Genomic DNA, 11564 nt, shown 5'->3' with positions numbered 1-11564 from the left:
TGCCTTCAAAAGGAAAAGTAATCAACCCCTTTCTTTTTTTAATGTTGTTAAGTTGAAAGCTTGAAAGTTGAAAATGTTCACAAGTTCCAAACTTCACAGAATGAGACACTTTGTAAGGTTTTCTTTGAAGTAAACAAATAAGTGACACGTGGAGCTCCTCTCCTTGCTTTCAAAATTTTAAGCTCCATTATATATAGTATAGATATAGATAGACTCTAAAATCTCAACCTATATTTATTGCAACATCTACCTCAAAAATCAACAAACTATAACTTCAAATTGGCCCAAATTTGGTTGACAAGTAACTTCTTCACGATTATCACACAAACAAACTTGACTTATTAGTCACCTTTTGCTATATGTCTATTACTTCCTTTATCATAGATCCTCAATACAACCTTTCAAACAACTTGTTGTAAACAAAAACCTACTGACTTGTACAAACACAACTGTTAACTTTTGCATTGCACTTCCCTAACATGCCATCATAATCCTTCACCTTGTTTAGTTTCTTTCTCCCTTCACCTTGTTTAGTTTCTTTCTCTGTAGAGTCTATATAGTCTCTCTCTCCTCTTCTCCTTCTCTCTCCACCTGCCATGAAATGCAATGAGTCATTTTGTCTTTCAACGACTTGCCTATGATATTCACTCTCATTGTCTGTTCTCAAAGACCTTGTTTAAAATATTCACCTTCTTTCTATCACCAATGTGGTAGATTGGTTATCTCAGTTCAAGCCTTGTCAGATCAATTTTTGATGTCCTTGGAATCATTCCTACGTCAATAAAAACTTATATTCTCTTCTTGCCCATTTAACAATTGATTGTAAAGGCCCATTATCCTCTCTCCCTCTAAGTTCTTCTTCTCTCTCTCTCTCTCTCTCTCTCTCTCTCTCTCTCTCTCTCTCCCCTTTTGGGAAAATCTTTGTTTCTATATTACATTTCTGTGTATTTTACATCTCGACTCAACGAGAATTTTGAGCAGTGACGGGTCTTCTTCACCCCAATTTGAATTATAGTCGCACCTAGCCATTTCCTGCGTCCTTTCTCGCCATTTGAGGACAAGCTGTTCCATTGCAGTACCTGCTCGCGAGCCTCGCCAAGCGACTTCTCCGCAGCACTGGATTGGCAGGTGATTGATCGTGTGTGTGTGAGAGAGAGAGAGAGAGAGAGAGAGAGAGAGAGAGAGAGATTTGATTACACGCAGCATTAGCTTCTCTATTTTGGGCGGTTCTCTGCTGAATGGTTAAGCAGCAACCATGTTCTTATTGAGAACATATCAACATCTAGGCACGGCAATGGCAAGTTCTTGCTCAAACCAACCATCAGTAGAGTGAAGATCTTATTGTGAATAATAATTCCACATACACTTGATTTTTGTCGAAGAGTTTGCTCAAAGCAATAGATGGCTGACCTGCAGACTTTACTCAAGTCTCATTTCAAGTATAACTCTTTTGTTCTTGTTACAATCCTCTCATAAGATCCATAAGACTTAATTACATGAACCTATCGTTTCGTTTCTATGAGTTTTTTGTTGAAAAAAAATAAAACCATGGGGATCAGGATGTTTGTGAGCTAAGATCGTATAGCCATCAGCTCGGGCGAGATCCAGCAGTATATAACCGATGGTTTTATCCTATTATGATTTTATTGGGCGGTGTAGATGGGGAAAGTGTAAACTATACATCTTATTGGGCCATAAAAGCATGCATTTCTCATATTCAAGTCTACACTTCATCAAGTACTCAGCCTCAACAATGGCCAAAACTGCGGTACTTTCTATATTGTCCTTATGGCCTTGGCATAGGTTTGTTCCTCGTGAAGAAAACATTGTTCTTGTATCAGGTTTACTATATTACTCTGTACAAGTGTTGCTGCTAGAGAAGACACAATATAAGATTAAGGAAAACACTATTATCGTATGAATGCCAAGGAAAGAACTTAAAGACAACTCAGGTTTCGAATGGAGAGTAAGCTTCTATGTAGCTAAGTTTGCAGTGAAAAATCTACAATTCAGTCAGTAAGGTTAGATGTGATTTCAGTTGTTGCTTTCTTTACCTCTAATATCTATACACTGAGCTTGGAAGAATAATTGGGAGTTTTAGTTATAGGAAAGGAAAGAGCTAGGTTTTAAAGTTTTACGCATGTTTCCAGGAGATTCTTTTTGAAACCATCATATTGGTAATTCATGATAGCCTAAAAGCACCAAAAAGAGGCATTAAAATGGGCACAATTTGCATTTTATGCTACTTTCTACTCATTTAAGTTGATACAGCTTAAGTTTCACTATTGAAGATTTGATTTTATAAGTTCTAATGCTAAAGCAACTACCATGGTTTCCCTATTTTTCATTTGCGCAGCAAGAACTTGTGCTAACTATCTAAGTTGCACTTTTGTACATACTACATAGGTGTTTTGGAATGCTAGAAGAGATGGTAAATAGACCTAGATGAAGGGACAAAGTGGATTACCACATGAAATTTGTAGTATGAGAGAACATGCATCCTTGACTCTCCCTCGTTTGAAGAAACCTACTACGACGAGTCTTTACTCAAGCAGATGCTGAAGTCTGATGAAGTACAAAGGAAGTCATTTACAATTGTGGTATGGTGGTGCCAAGTAGGTAACAAAAGTGCATGGAAGGTAGTGAGTTGTCTGAGTTTGAGTTGAAGAAACCTTGACAATCTTTTGCTCAAGCTACGATAAACCTTGCATTAATTGACTACTTTGGTTTTGTTTGCTTTATTGTGAATGCACAGAAGCATTATAGTGAATATGCTAGAGATTGATAACAAACACATTGAAACAAAAAAAATAGATGCAATTTTGTAGAGGTTCATCATGCCTTCAACATAGAATTTAGTTGCCAAAGACAGTTTCTCACAATTGGGCCGAAACCCACCAATTGGTACATATGCATGTCAAAGTGAAGTGGAAGGTGTGGTGACGAGAGAGAGAGAGAGAGAGAGAGAGAGAGAGAGAGAGAGAGAGAGAGAGAGAGAGAGAGAGAGAGAGAGATATGAAATGAAATATTGAACGTCTTCAAAAGGCCAAAATGATCTATGAGACCAAATTGATACAATCCTTGTGGATCTAATCCAATGTTTGGGTACAAAAATAAAATGGAGTAAAGTGAAAGACTAAACTAAAAGACTTAAATCGTTAGAATGAAATCATCATCATCATCATCAATGCCCGAGGATGCTTGACGTCGGGCGTTGTCCGAGAAAGTATTGCATTAGTCGCCGAAGAGCTTCGTGACTCGTCTGCCTCTGTAAATAGTTGTATTGGGTCTCTCCCTTGTCATGTTAGAATAGTCCAGATTCTCTGATGGAGCCTCCATTGATGTCATGGTCGCCCCTGTAGATGTGGGCATCTAGCTCTCCCGAGCTCAGTGGCTCTGTCCACTAATATTCCTCTGATAGAAGTGGGCTCTGAAGTCTGCTGTGAAGCATGCTCATCTGGCTGCTGAGTCCCTGCTCTAAAGAAGTCAGTGATCTCCCTCTGTGAATGTCTCACTGCCTGGTCTCCTCAAGAGACTCTCCCTGTGTTTGCGCAGCTCTAGCAAAAACAACCTGAGGCATCTCTGATCGTGATATCTCATGGCTTTAGCCAACGGTCCAAAGCCCTCTCTGAATAGACAGTGAAAGCGGCCTCGTATCTCATAGTATACCGAATGTGATGTAACACTATCTCTGGCTCTATATGACACAACTGGCATATCCTGGCTTCTGTTGGTACTCTCCTAAATCTGCCACTCTCAATCACTAGCTGATGCGATAATGTGAGATCTGACCAATAGCACATCATATCTCATAGGATAAATGAATGTCAATATAGGCTGGTCTAATCACATATCCATCCTCTGCTAGTTGGAGAAGATGCTCTCTATAAAAAATCATCTTCATGCCCAGCTCTTGTATTGGCTGTATCCATGTGCTTCCGATATCTAGTTGAATCAAATCCTGACGTATAAGTCTAGTGATCTCTGTCCATCTGAGAGAAAGGGAGGGTGCATCCAAGGAGTATTGGAATGGAGGCAGTCTATCCATGCAGAAGCCATGTGACTGAAACCAAGATGTCATCTGCCCATACTAGCATGTTGTGTCTCCCTGTAGCGCTAGCTGTTGGGATGACTCAGGGGCTAGCTGAGCATATCTGTCTTTGGGGAGGTCCCTCAAATTATGCATGAAGGAAATTGATCTAGTAAGGGACTCAACTACGAGAGGAGGGGCAGCTAGCTCAGCTCGAATATTCTCATGTGGCAGTAGGGCCTTAGCCTAAATCATCCGAGAGATCAAGAGGCTAGAGCCCTCTCCATACATCTCCATCCATCAGCTAGCTCAGCTGGAATATTCTCATGTGGCAGTGGGGCCTTAGCGGAAGTGAATGTTGAACTTTGCTCAAGATGAGTGCTCCCAACTGTGCTCAAGTGTTCCTTTTACTTACGGAAGGGAGAGCCTTTTGTTCCTTTAGTGGGAGAGTGCAAGTGATCACAAACAAAGTGGAAAAATACTGTGAATGAAGGTGCTGAGACTGAGAGAGAGAGAAGAGTACGACGCCTGAATATTGTCAAACCCTCCTCCAAGGGCCCCACTCTCTTATGGCGAGAGAGGTCTATGCTATTGATTGCACAAATCTGGTACAATGGTCTAGATGCAATGGACTTGCCGACGATGTCGACGACAATGATGACGGCGACGAGACGGGCTGAAAACTGAAAACGCTTGGGGCTGAAATCTGCAAATCTGCCATCTGCTGAATTCTAACATTGTGTCAACGAGGATGGCGATGGCGACGATGCGACGACGATGCGCTGAAAACGCAGATGCTGAAATCTGCAAACAGCGGGCTGAAACTGGAAGCTGATATGACCGTACGGCGTGGATCTGCTGCGGGAAGGTGAGATCTGCGAGGTTTAGGGCTGATCTTGCGGAGTCTAAGTGCTGAAATCTGGAAACGCTGATGCAATGGCTGATCTGACGCCGAGAAACTGCAAAAACGCTGATGCTATCTATAGGTTGCAAAAACGCTAGGCTGATGTGGCACTGCTGAAAACGCGAGGTGCCCTGTACAAAAACACCAAGGCAAATTTGTTGCAGAAACCGTTGGAAGTCTTGATGGCTGAAAAACGCTAGGTAGTCCTACCGGTCTTGCTGAGAAGGTGCATTGCCAGATGCTTGGATTTCCGCTGCCTCTTCTGCCAGAAAGTGCTAGCACTAGCTTTTCTTATATATCAACTTATAAAAAATGCCCACCCAGTTTCCCAACAAAGTCACTTATTAATAATAAGTGAAAAATGGCTAAAATAGGGAAAATGGGTTCTGTGCTCTGTAAAATGCTCATGATGGCTACTGACTATAATGCTGATGATCATGCTGTGTGGAACCAGAGGATATGAACACAGATTAATACAAAACGAAATACCGAAAGGGGTGTTAGTCTTTGGGGCCAATATCTCTAGGCACGAAACTCCACTGGGCCAGTGTCGCATCAATTGTGAACTGTGAACTGTTTTGGTGGTAGATTCTTGACTTGGAGTGTCCAAGTTTGTTACTGTTGGTATCAGAGCGCGGCCGATTTCTCTCCTACGGGAAATCCGATCCATTTTACGCGGCACCTATGGCTTCAGGCAAAGATCAGTCGACTTCCTCTGCATCCGGAGATGCGGGAAGAGATCACAACGAAGATTCACGCAAGGAGTACGGCCCGCCTCGGCCTACTCCGACGGAGCGTCAAGAGATGGAGCGTCGACAATTGATCGGCGATGCAACAAAGATGATGCTTAATTTTGTGAAGGACCCGAAATTTGCAAAATATATGAGCCAGACTTCTTTCGATGAGGTGCACACGCAGTGGCGGAAGACCACAAAACCACCCTGCAAACCCGCTCTCAAGAAGCCTCCTACTCCGAGGAAGTATACAGAGCAAGAATTAGAAGAGGTGGTTGATGCACGGATTGCTCAGCTTTTTGATGCGCAGAACAAAGCTAAAAAGCACGACAAAAAGCAGAAGAAAGGCACTGACTTCCCGGGTTATTTGGGTTCTGAGTCTACATTTGAAAAGGCAAGAAAGCAGAAGAAGTGTGTTCGATTTGAAGGAGTACCCAGCTCTTCTTCTTCTTCTTCTTCTTCTTCTTCGAGTTCTGCTAGCTCCTCTGACTCGAGCGAAGAAAACAGAAAAGGCAAAAAGCGAAGCAAAAAGCAACGCTTCGGAAAGGGCAAGAAAAAGGCAAAGAAGCCTAAATCTCGCCCCGTGGTTGACAGTCCTACAGAGGACCCGTCTACAGACAGTTCGGACTCTGATGACAGTAGCTTTTACGCAAAGAAGAAGAATTTTATAAAGCCAACCAATATGACTTTCTAGAAGACAAAAGCAAGAAAGTTTGAGAGTTTAAGGAAGGTGGACAATCAATTAAATTTGACACGTTTTCTGGTTATAGAGATGCTTCGAAGGCTTTGTCTTTTGTACAGCAGTTTGACATAGCTTTCTCAGTAGGGCGTTACTCAGAGCACTTGGAGAGCTGCCTCTTACTTTAAGGGAGAATGCTCGAACTTGGTGGTCCACGCTTCTATTAAACAAGACAGCGCCAATTAAATGGCTGAAATTCAAAAGGCTTTTTATTTCTTCATGGCTGACTCGAGAGTATGAACGCGACATACGAACTGCTTGAAACCATCTTTGGATGACCAAGAAGGATACAATGGATGCTTATTGCGAGAGATTCTAGAGCTCTTTTCTACCGACCTCTTCATTTAAGAAGATCTCGTTCAAGGAACAGATTGAGCGGTTTACCTTGGGTCTTCCTATAGAGATCCGAGATCACTGCTTCGAACAAAAGTCAGCTTCCATTCAGGAGTTGACGAGTCATGCGAAACGGGGTTTTGCCATTCACTCAGGCAGTTTGACCTACCCCACAGGTGAGATCATGGCGCAAAGAGCCGAACAGACTTCGACAAATGAAAGTAGAAAGAGGAAGAGCAATCCGGAAAAGAAAGAAAAGGATGCACGACCCAAACTCACTCCTCAAGAGAGGGCTCGCTTCATCAAGGAGGGGAAGTGTTTTGGATGCGGGGAAACTGGACATATCTCCGCGAAGTGCCCTAAAAAGGCACAAACAGGACAGAACGACAAGGACGACGATAGGCCTGAGAGTTTGAGAGCAGCTGAGGATCGTGGAAGAAAAGGCAAGATGAAAACAGTTCTTCTGATCTGAGATATAAGACTTCAATAAATCTAGAACCACTGAATTTGCAATCTCAGATTGCCCATCAGTCTGAGGGTGGAACAATGACAAGAACTGCAACCGTGTGCCAATGTTCTCCCAAATTGCCTTCCAAAACAAACTAATCTGGGGTCTCTGTCGGAGACAATCGTCTCAAGCATGCCATGTAATCTGAAGATCTGGGCCACAAACAGTCTCGCTAAGTGATCCGGCTTGACTGTTTTCTTCACTAGAATGAAATAAGCCTGTTTGCTAAATCTGTCAATAACAGTCCAAATACCATCGTGACCACTCTGTGTTCTCGGGAGATCAAAAATGAAATCCATTGCAATACTTTCCCAAGGGCGGGTGGGTATGGGTAAAGGCTGTAACAATCCCTGTGCCTTATGCCTGTCAAACTTGACCTTCTGGCTTACTAAGCAAATGCGCACAAACTCTTCCACATCCTTTTTGAGTCTAGGCCAAAAGAAGTATCTCTCTACCCCTTTCATGGTGGTAGCAATGCCGCAGTGACCCGTAAAAGGTGGACAGTGGCATTCAGTCATAACATTTTCCCTCAACGGTTGTGTAACGCACAACATTGTTTTTCTCATCAAGTAGCCTTCCCGAATGGAGTATCCTGCTACTGTCTTCCCATCCCGTATCCGTGTGAAAATATTTGCAAAATCTGTATCTGTGGCATACTGGTTGACCATATCCTCGAAGCTCCTATGCACATAGATAATCTGGAAGTGAAACTGCACATAGATAATCTGTCCCTGCACATAGATAATCTGGAAGTGAAACTGTGACAAGATGTGCCCACTGCATTTGCTTTTCCAAAAGCTGCTTCTGTGACAAGAAGTAGCGCAAACTTTGATGGTCTGTAAAGACAGTAAAATCCGCTTCGAGTAGGTAATGCCGCCACTGAGTAAGAGCATGGATAACCGCCAAAAGCTCTTTCTCATAAATCTGTGCTGTCATCTCCGGCCTTGAGAACAATCGGCTCTCGTAAGCAATGACATGGCCTTCTTGCATTAAGACCGCACCCAGACTATGACCACAAGCATCACAATATACTTCAAACGACTTCTGCAAATCCGGCAAAGTCAAAACTGGTCCCGTAGTCAATTTCTCTTTCAATGTCTGAAAGGCAGTCACCTCTGTGGATCCCCACGAGAAAGGGACTACTTTCTGTGTCAAGATATGCAAAGGGGAAGCAACCTCTGCAAACTTTCGTATGAACCGCCTGTAGTACGAACACAGTCCCAAGAAGCTTCTAACTTCATGGACATTCTTCAAATCGGGCCAATCACGTATAGTCTCTATCTTGGCCGGATCCATTTGCACTCCTGCTGCTGCTGAGACAATGTGTCCCAAAAAGTGTATCTCTGGTAGGAAAAATTCACTTTTCTTTGTATTAATCACTAACTTGTGATTTCGTAATGCCTGAAAGACCTGAAGCAGATGATCTCTGTGTTCTTTCTCATTCTTGGAGAAAACAATGATGTCGTCAAAGAAAGTGCCAACAAATAGCCTGTACTCTCGAAAAATCATGTGCATCATCCAGTTAAATGTCGTAGGAGCATTGGTTAAGCCGAAAGGCATCACCAAAAACTCAAATAACCCAAAAGTAGTCCAAAAGGCTGTCTTGTAGACGTCTTCCGGCGCGATTCGGATATGATGATATCCACTCTTCAAGTCAATCCTGCCAAAGCACGAGGATCCCTGTAACCTGTCGAGTATATCATTGATCCTAGGAATCAAAAATTTGTTTTGATGGTGATTTTGTTGAGAGCTCTATAATCGATGCACATTCTCCAAGATCCGTCTTTCTTCAAAACCAACGACACTGGAGAGCAATACGGTGAAGTACTAGGCTGGACAAGACCCTTTTCCAAGAGGTCTTTCACTTGGTTCATAATCTCTTCATCCTGTGCTCGGCTCGCACGGTAAGGTGGCCGGTTTGGTGGTGTGCTTCCAGGTATCAGATCAATGGTATGATCTTCAGGACGAGCAGGTGGTAACTCGCCTAGTAGGCCCTCCGAGAAGCAATCGCCTTGAGAGTGGAGAAAATCTTGGCGTTCTTTATCAAGTTTAGACATATTTTTCCTATCCTTATCGCTCAATTCTTTCATAAAGATCGAGTAAACAAATAGACTGGATTTCATTAATTTTGAAATGGCCGATGCCGATACAATACAGACAGACTCGCCCTTCAGTTTAATATCAAGTACAATGGTTCTGCCCTTCTCCGTGGTCAAAGTCGCTTTTCTCGCCCAATAGTCGACCACGGCGTTGTTCTTGTGGCCCTGGCAATGCAACCGAAGTTTGTCAATGACAGGTGTAATGGCTACGTCCTTGCGGGTGCCGCTAGAACTGCCTCCGCAAGTGGTCCCATCCGATCGGGAGTGATCTCGAGCCGCGCCGCCAATTCCGGTGAAATGAAGTTGGCCTTGGCTCCTCCATCAAAGAAGATCAGGGCTTCTTGATCTTTCACTTTGCCCTAAGCTCGGCAAAGTTCTGTACTCTCGTCCATGGTGTTGGGATCGATAACCACACAATCTGGAACCAATCCTGTTTTCATCTTGCCTTTTCGTCCACGTTCCTCAGCTCCTCTCGAACTCTCAGGCCTGTTGTCGTCCTTATCATTCTGTTCTTTCTGTGCCTTTTTAGGGCACTTCGCGGAGATATGTCCATGTTTCTCACATCCAAAGCACTTCCCCTCCTTGATGAATCGAGCTTGCTCTTGAGAAGTAAGCTTGGGTTGCGCATCCTTTTTCTCTGGGTTACTCTTTTTCTTTCTACTTTCATTCCCAGAAGTCTATTCGGCTCGATGTGTCATGGCCTCATCTGTGGGTGTCACGTGACACATCCCAACCCTATGTGTCTGTGGACAAGCTACACCACAACAGGGTTCAGTCAGTCCAGTCAGTTTAGATTAGCAGTGATCTGGCACTTTTGTGAGTCTATTCGTACACTGTGCATGCCCAGTCACTTAGCATAGATGCATATCTTGCGGTTGCACACAGCATGATCATCGGAATTCCCATCAGAATCCATTAGCATCAGTTAGGGGAATTTTCCAATGCATTTAGCCTATTTTCCTATTTTTGGTTATTTTCACTTATTATTTTTAAGTGACTTTCCAACAAAAGTAGGTAGGGCAATTTTGCTAAGTTAATATATAAGCAAACCAAAGTTCACACTTTCTGGCAGAAGAGGCAGCAGGAGCTTCCCGCTCAACAGGCAACTTCTCAGCAGTACCCCCCCCTATGACCCCCTAGCGCCATACCTCTCCCATCCCTTGGCGTTTTCCCACTTCCCAGCAAATCTCCATCGCCATGAAGCTTCCCTTCCTTGGCGTTTTTCCCACACAGTAAGCATCGCCATCCAGTTACCCTGCCTGGCGTTTTTCAACTATCAACACCAGCGTTTTTTTCAGCAGTTAACTAACGCTAGACAGCCAGCATGATTCAGCGTTTTTGTAGCATGATACCTCAGTCAACTTCAGCGAACTTCAGCATCGAATAGACCTACAGTGAGCAGCGTTTTTCAGCCTTCATCATCAGCGGAAAACACAGCCTAAATAGGTACAACAACCAGCGTTTCAACACACAGTGGTGGCCTTAAAAACGCAGCCAAAGGCCTGGTTTTTGCCAGCGTTTTTATTCAGCCCTAAGCCCCGACAAGGACAGCCATTTTCAGCCATAAGCACAGTACGAAAACAGTCATTTTCAGCCCTAAAACAGTCCAAGGATTTCAGCCTATAGAAGATCACAGATTCAGCCATCGAGTCGTCGTCGTCATCGCCGTCGTCGTCATCGGCATAGTCCCATTGCAACAGTCCATTGCATTCGCATTGTACACCTTTGTGCAATCAAAGTAGACCACTCTCGCCGCCGAGAGTGGGGCCTTCGGAGGAGGGTTTTACAACCTCTCGGTGTCGTATCTCTTCTCTCTCCTTCTCTCAGTCTCATTCACTTGCACGCACAATCCACTCACTTTGTTCGTGATCACAACACTCTACAAGACGGAAAGCTCTCTCTTTCCCTAAAGAACTAAAAGGAATCCTTGAGCAGTAAAGATCACTAATCTTGAGAAAATACAACATTCATTCCGTTGCACCTTACATTGGTATCAGAGCTTTGGAAGTATTCTGCATTACTCAAGGAAAGAACCACAAGAACCACAAGAATTTTTTTTGCTTGTTGTGATCGCACGAACCCAAGTTTACTTGGGTGTGGCGATTCCTAATCGTGTTTTGTTGAAGAGTGACAGGAATCCAAAGAAAGAAGGGCTTGTCCAGCCTCCCCTTGTGTCTCTTTTCACTCATTGAGAGCGGACCGTGCACTTAGCGGCCG

General features: G+C 43.6%; 1 protein-coding gene across 5 annotated transcripts in view; it reads left to right on the top strand.

The window, feature by feature from the left end:
* The first annotated feature begins 955 nt into the window (after window positions 1-955).
* LOC147444681 (uncharacterized) overlaps window positions 956-11564 on the top strand; it is a 72280-nt gene continuing 61671 nt past the window's right edge. The window contains exons 1-2 of one of the 5 annotated variants that reach the window (XM_086527220.1): window positions 956-1128; window positions 2407-2600. The gene's annotated coding sequence lies outside the window, so the exon portion shown is untranslated. Of the gene's footprint in view, window positions 1129-2406; window positions 2640-11564 lie in introns of all 5 variants that reach the window. The other 4 variants (XM_086527217.1, XM_086527219.1, XM_086527216.1 and 1 more) reach the window with 4 other exon arrangements.

This window comes from Adiantum capillus-veneris, chromosome 13 (genome assembly GCF_014529385.1).
Source record: "Adiantum capillus-veneris isolate H3 chromosome 13, ASM1452938v2, whole genome shotgun sequence".
Lineage (NCBI taxonomy): Eukaryota > Viridiplantae > Streptophyta > Polypodiopsida > Polypodiales > Pteridaceae > Adiantum > Adiantum capillus-veneris.
The sequence above is the reverse complement of the archived record's forward strand: the minus strand, read 5'-3'. Positions and strand labels throughout refer to the sequence as shown.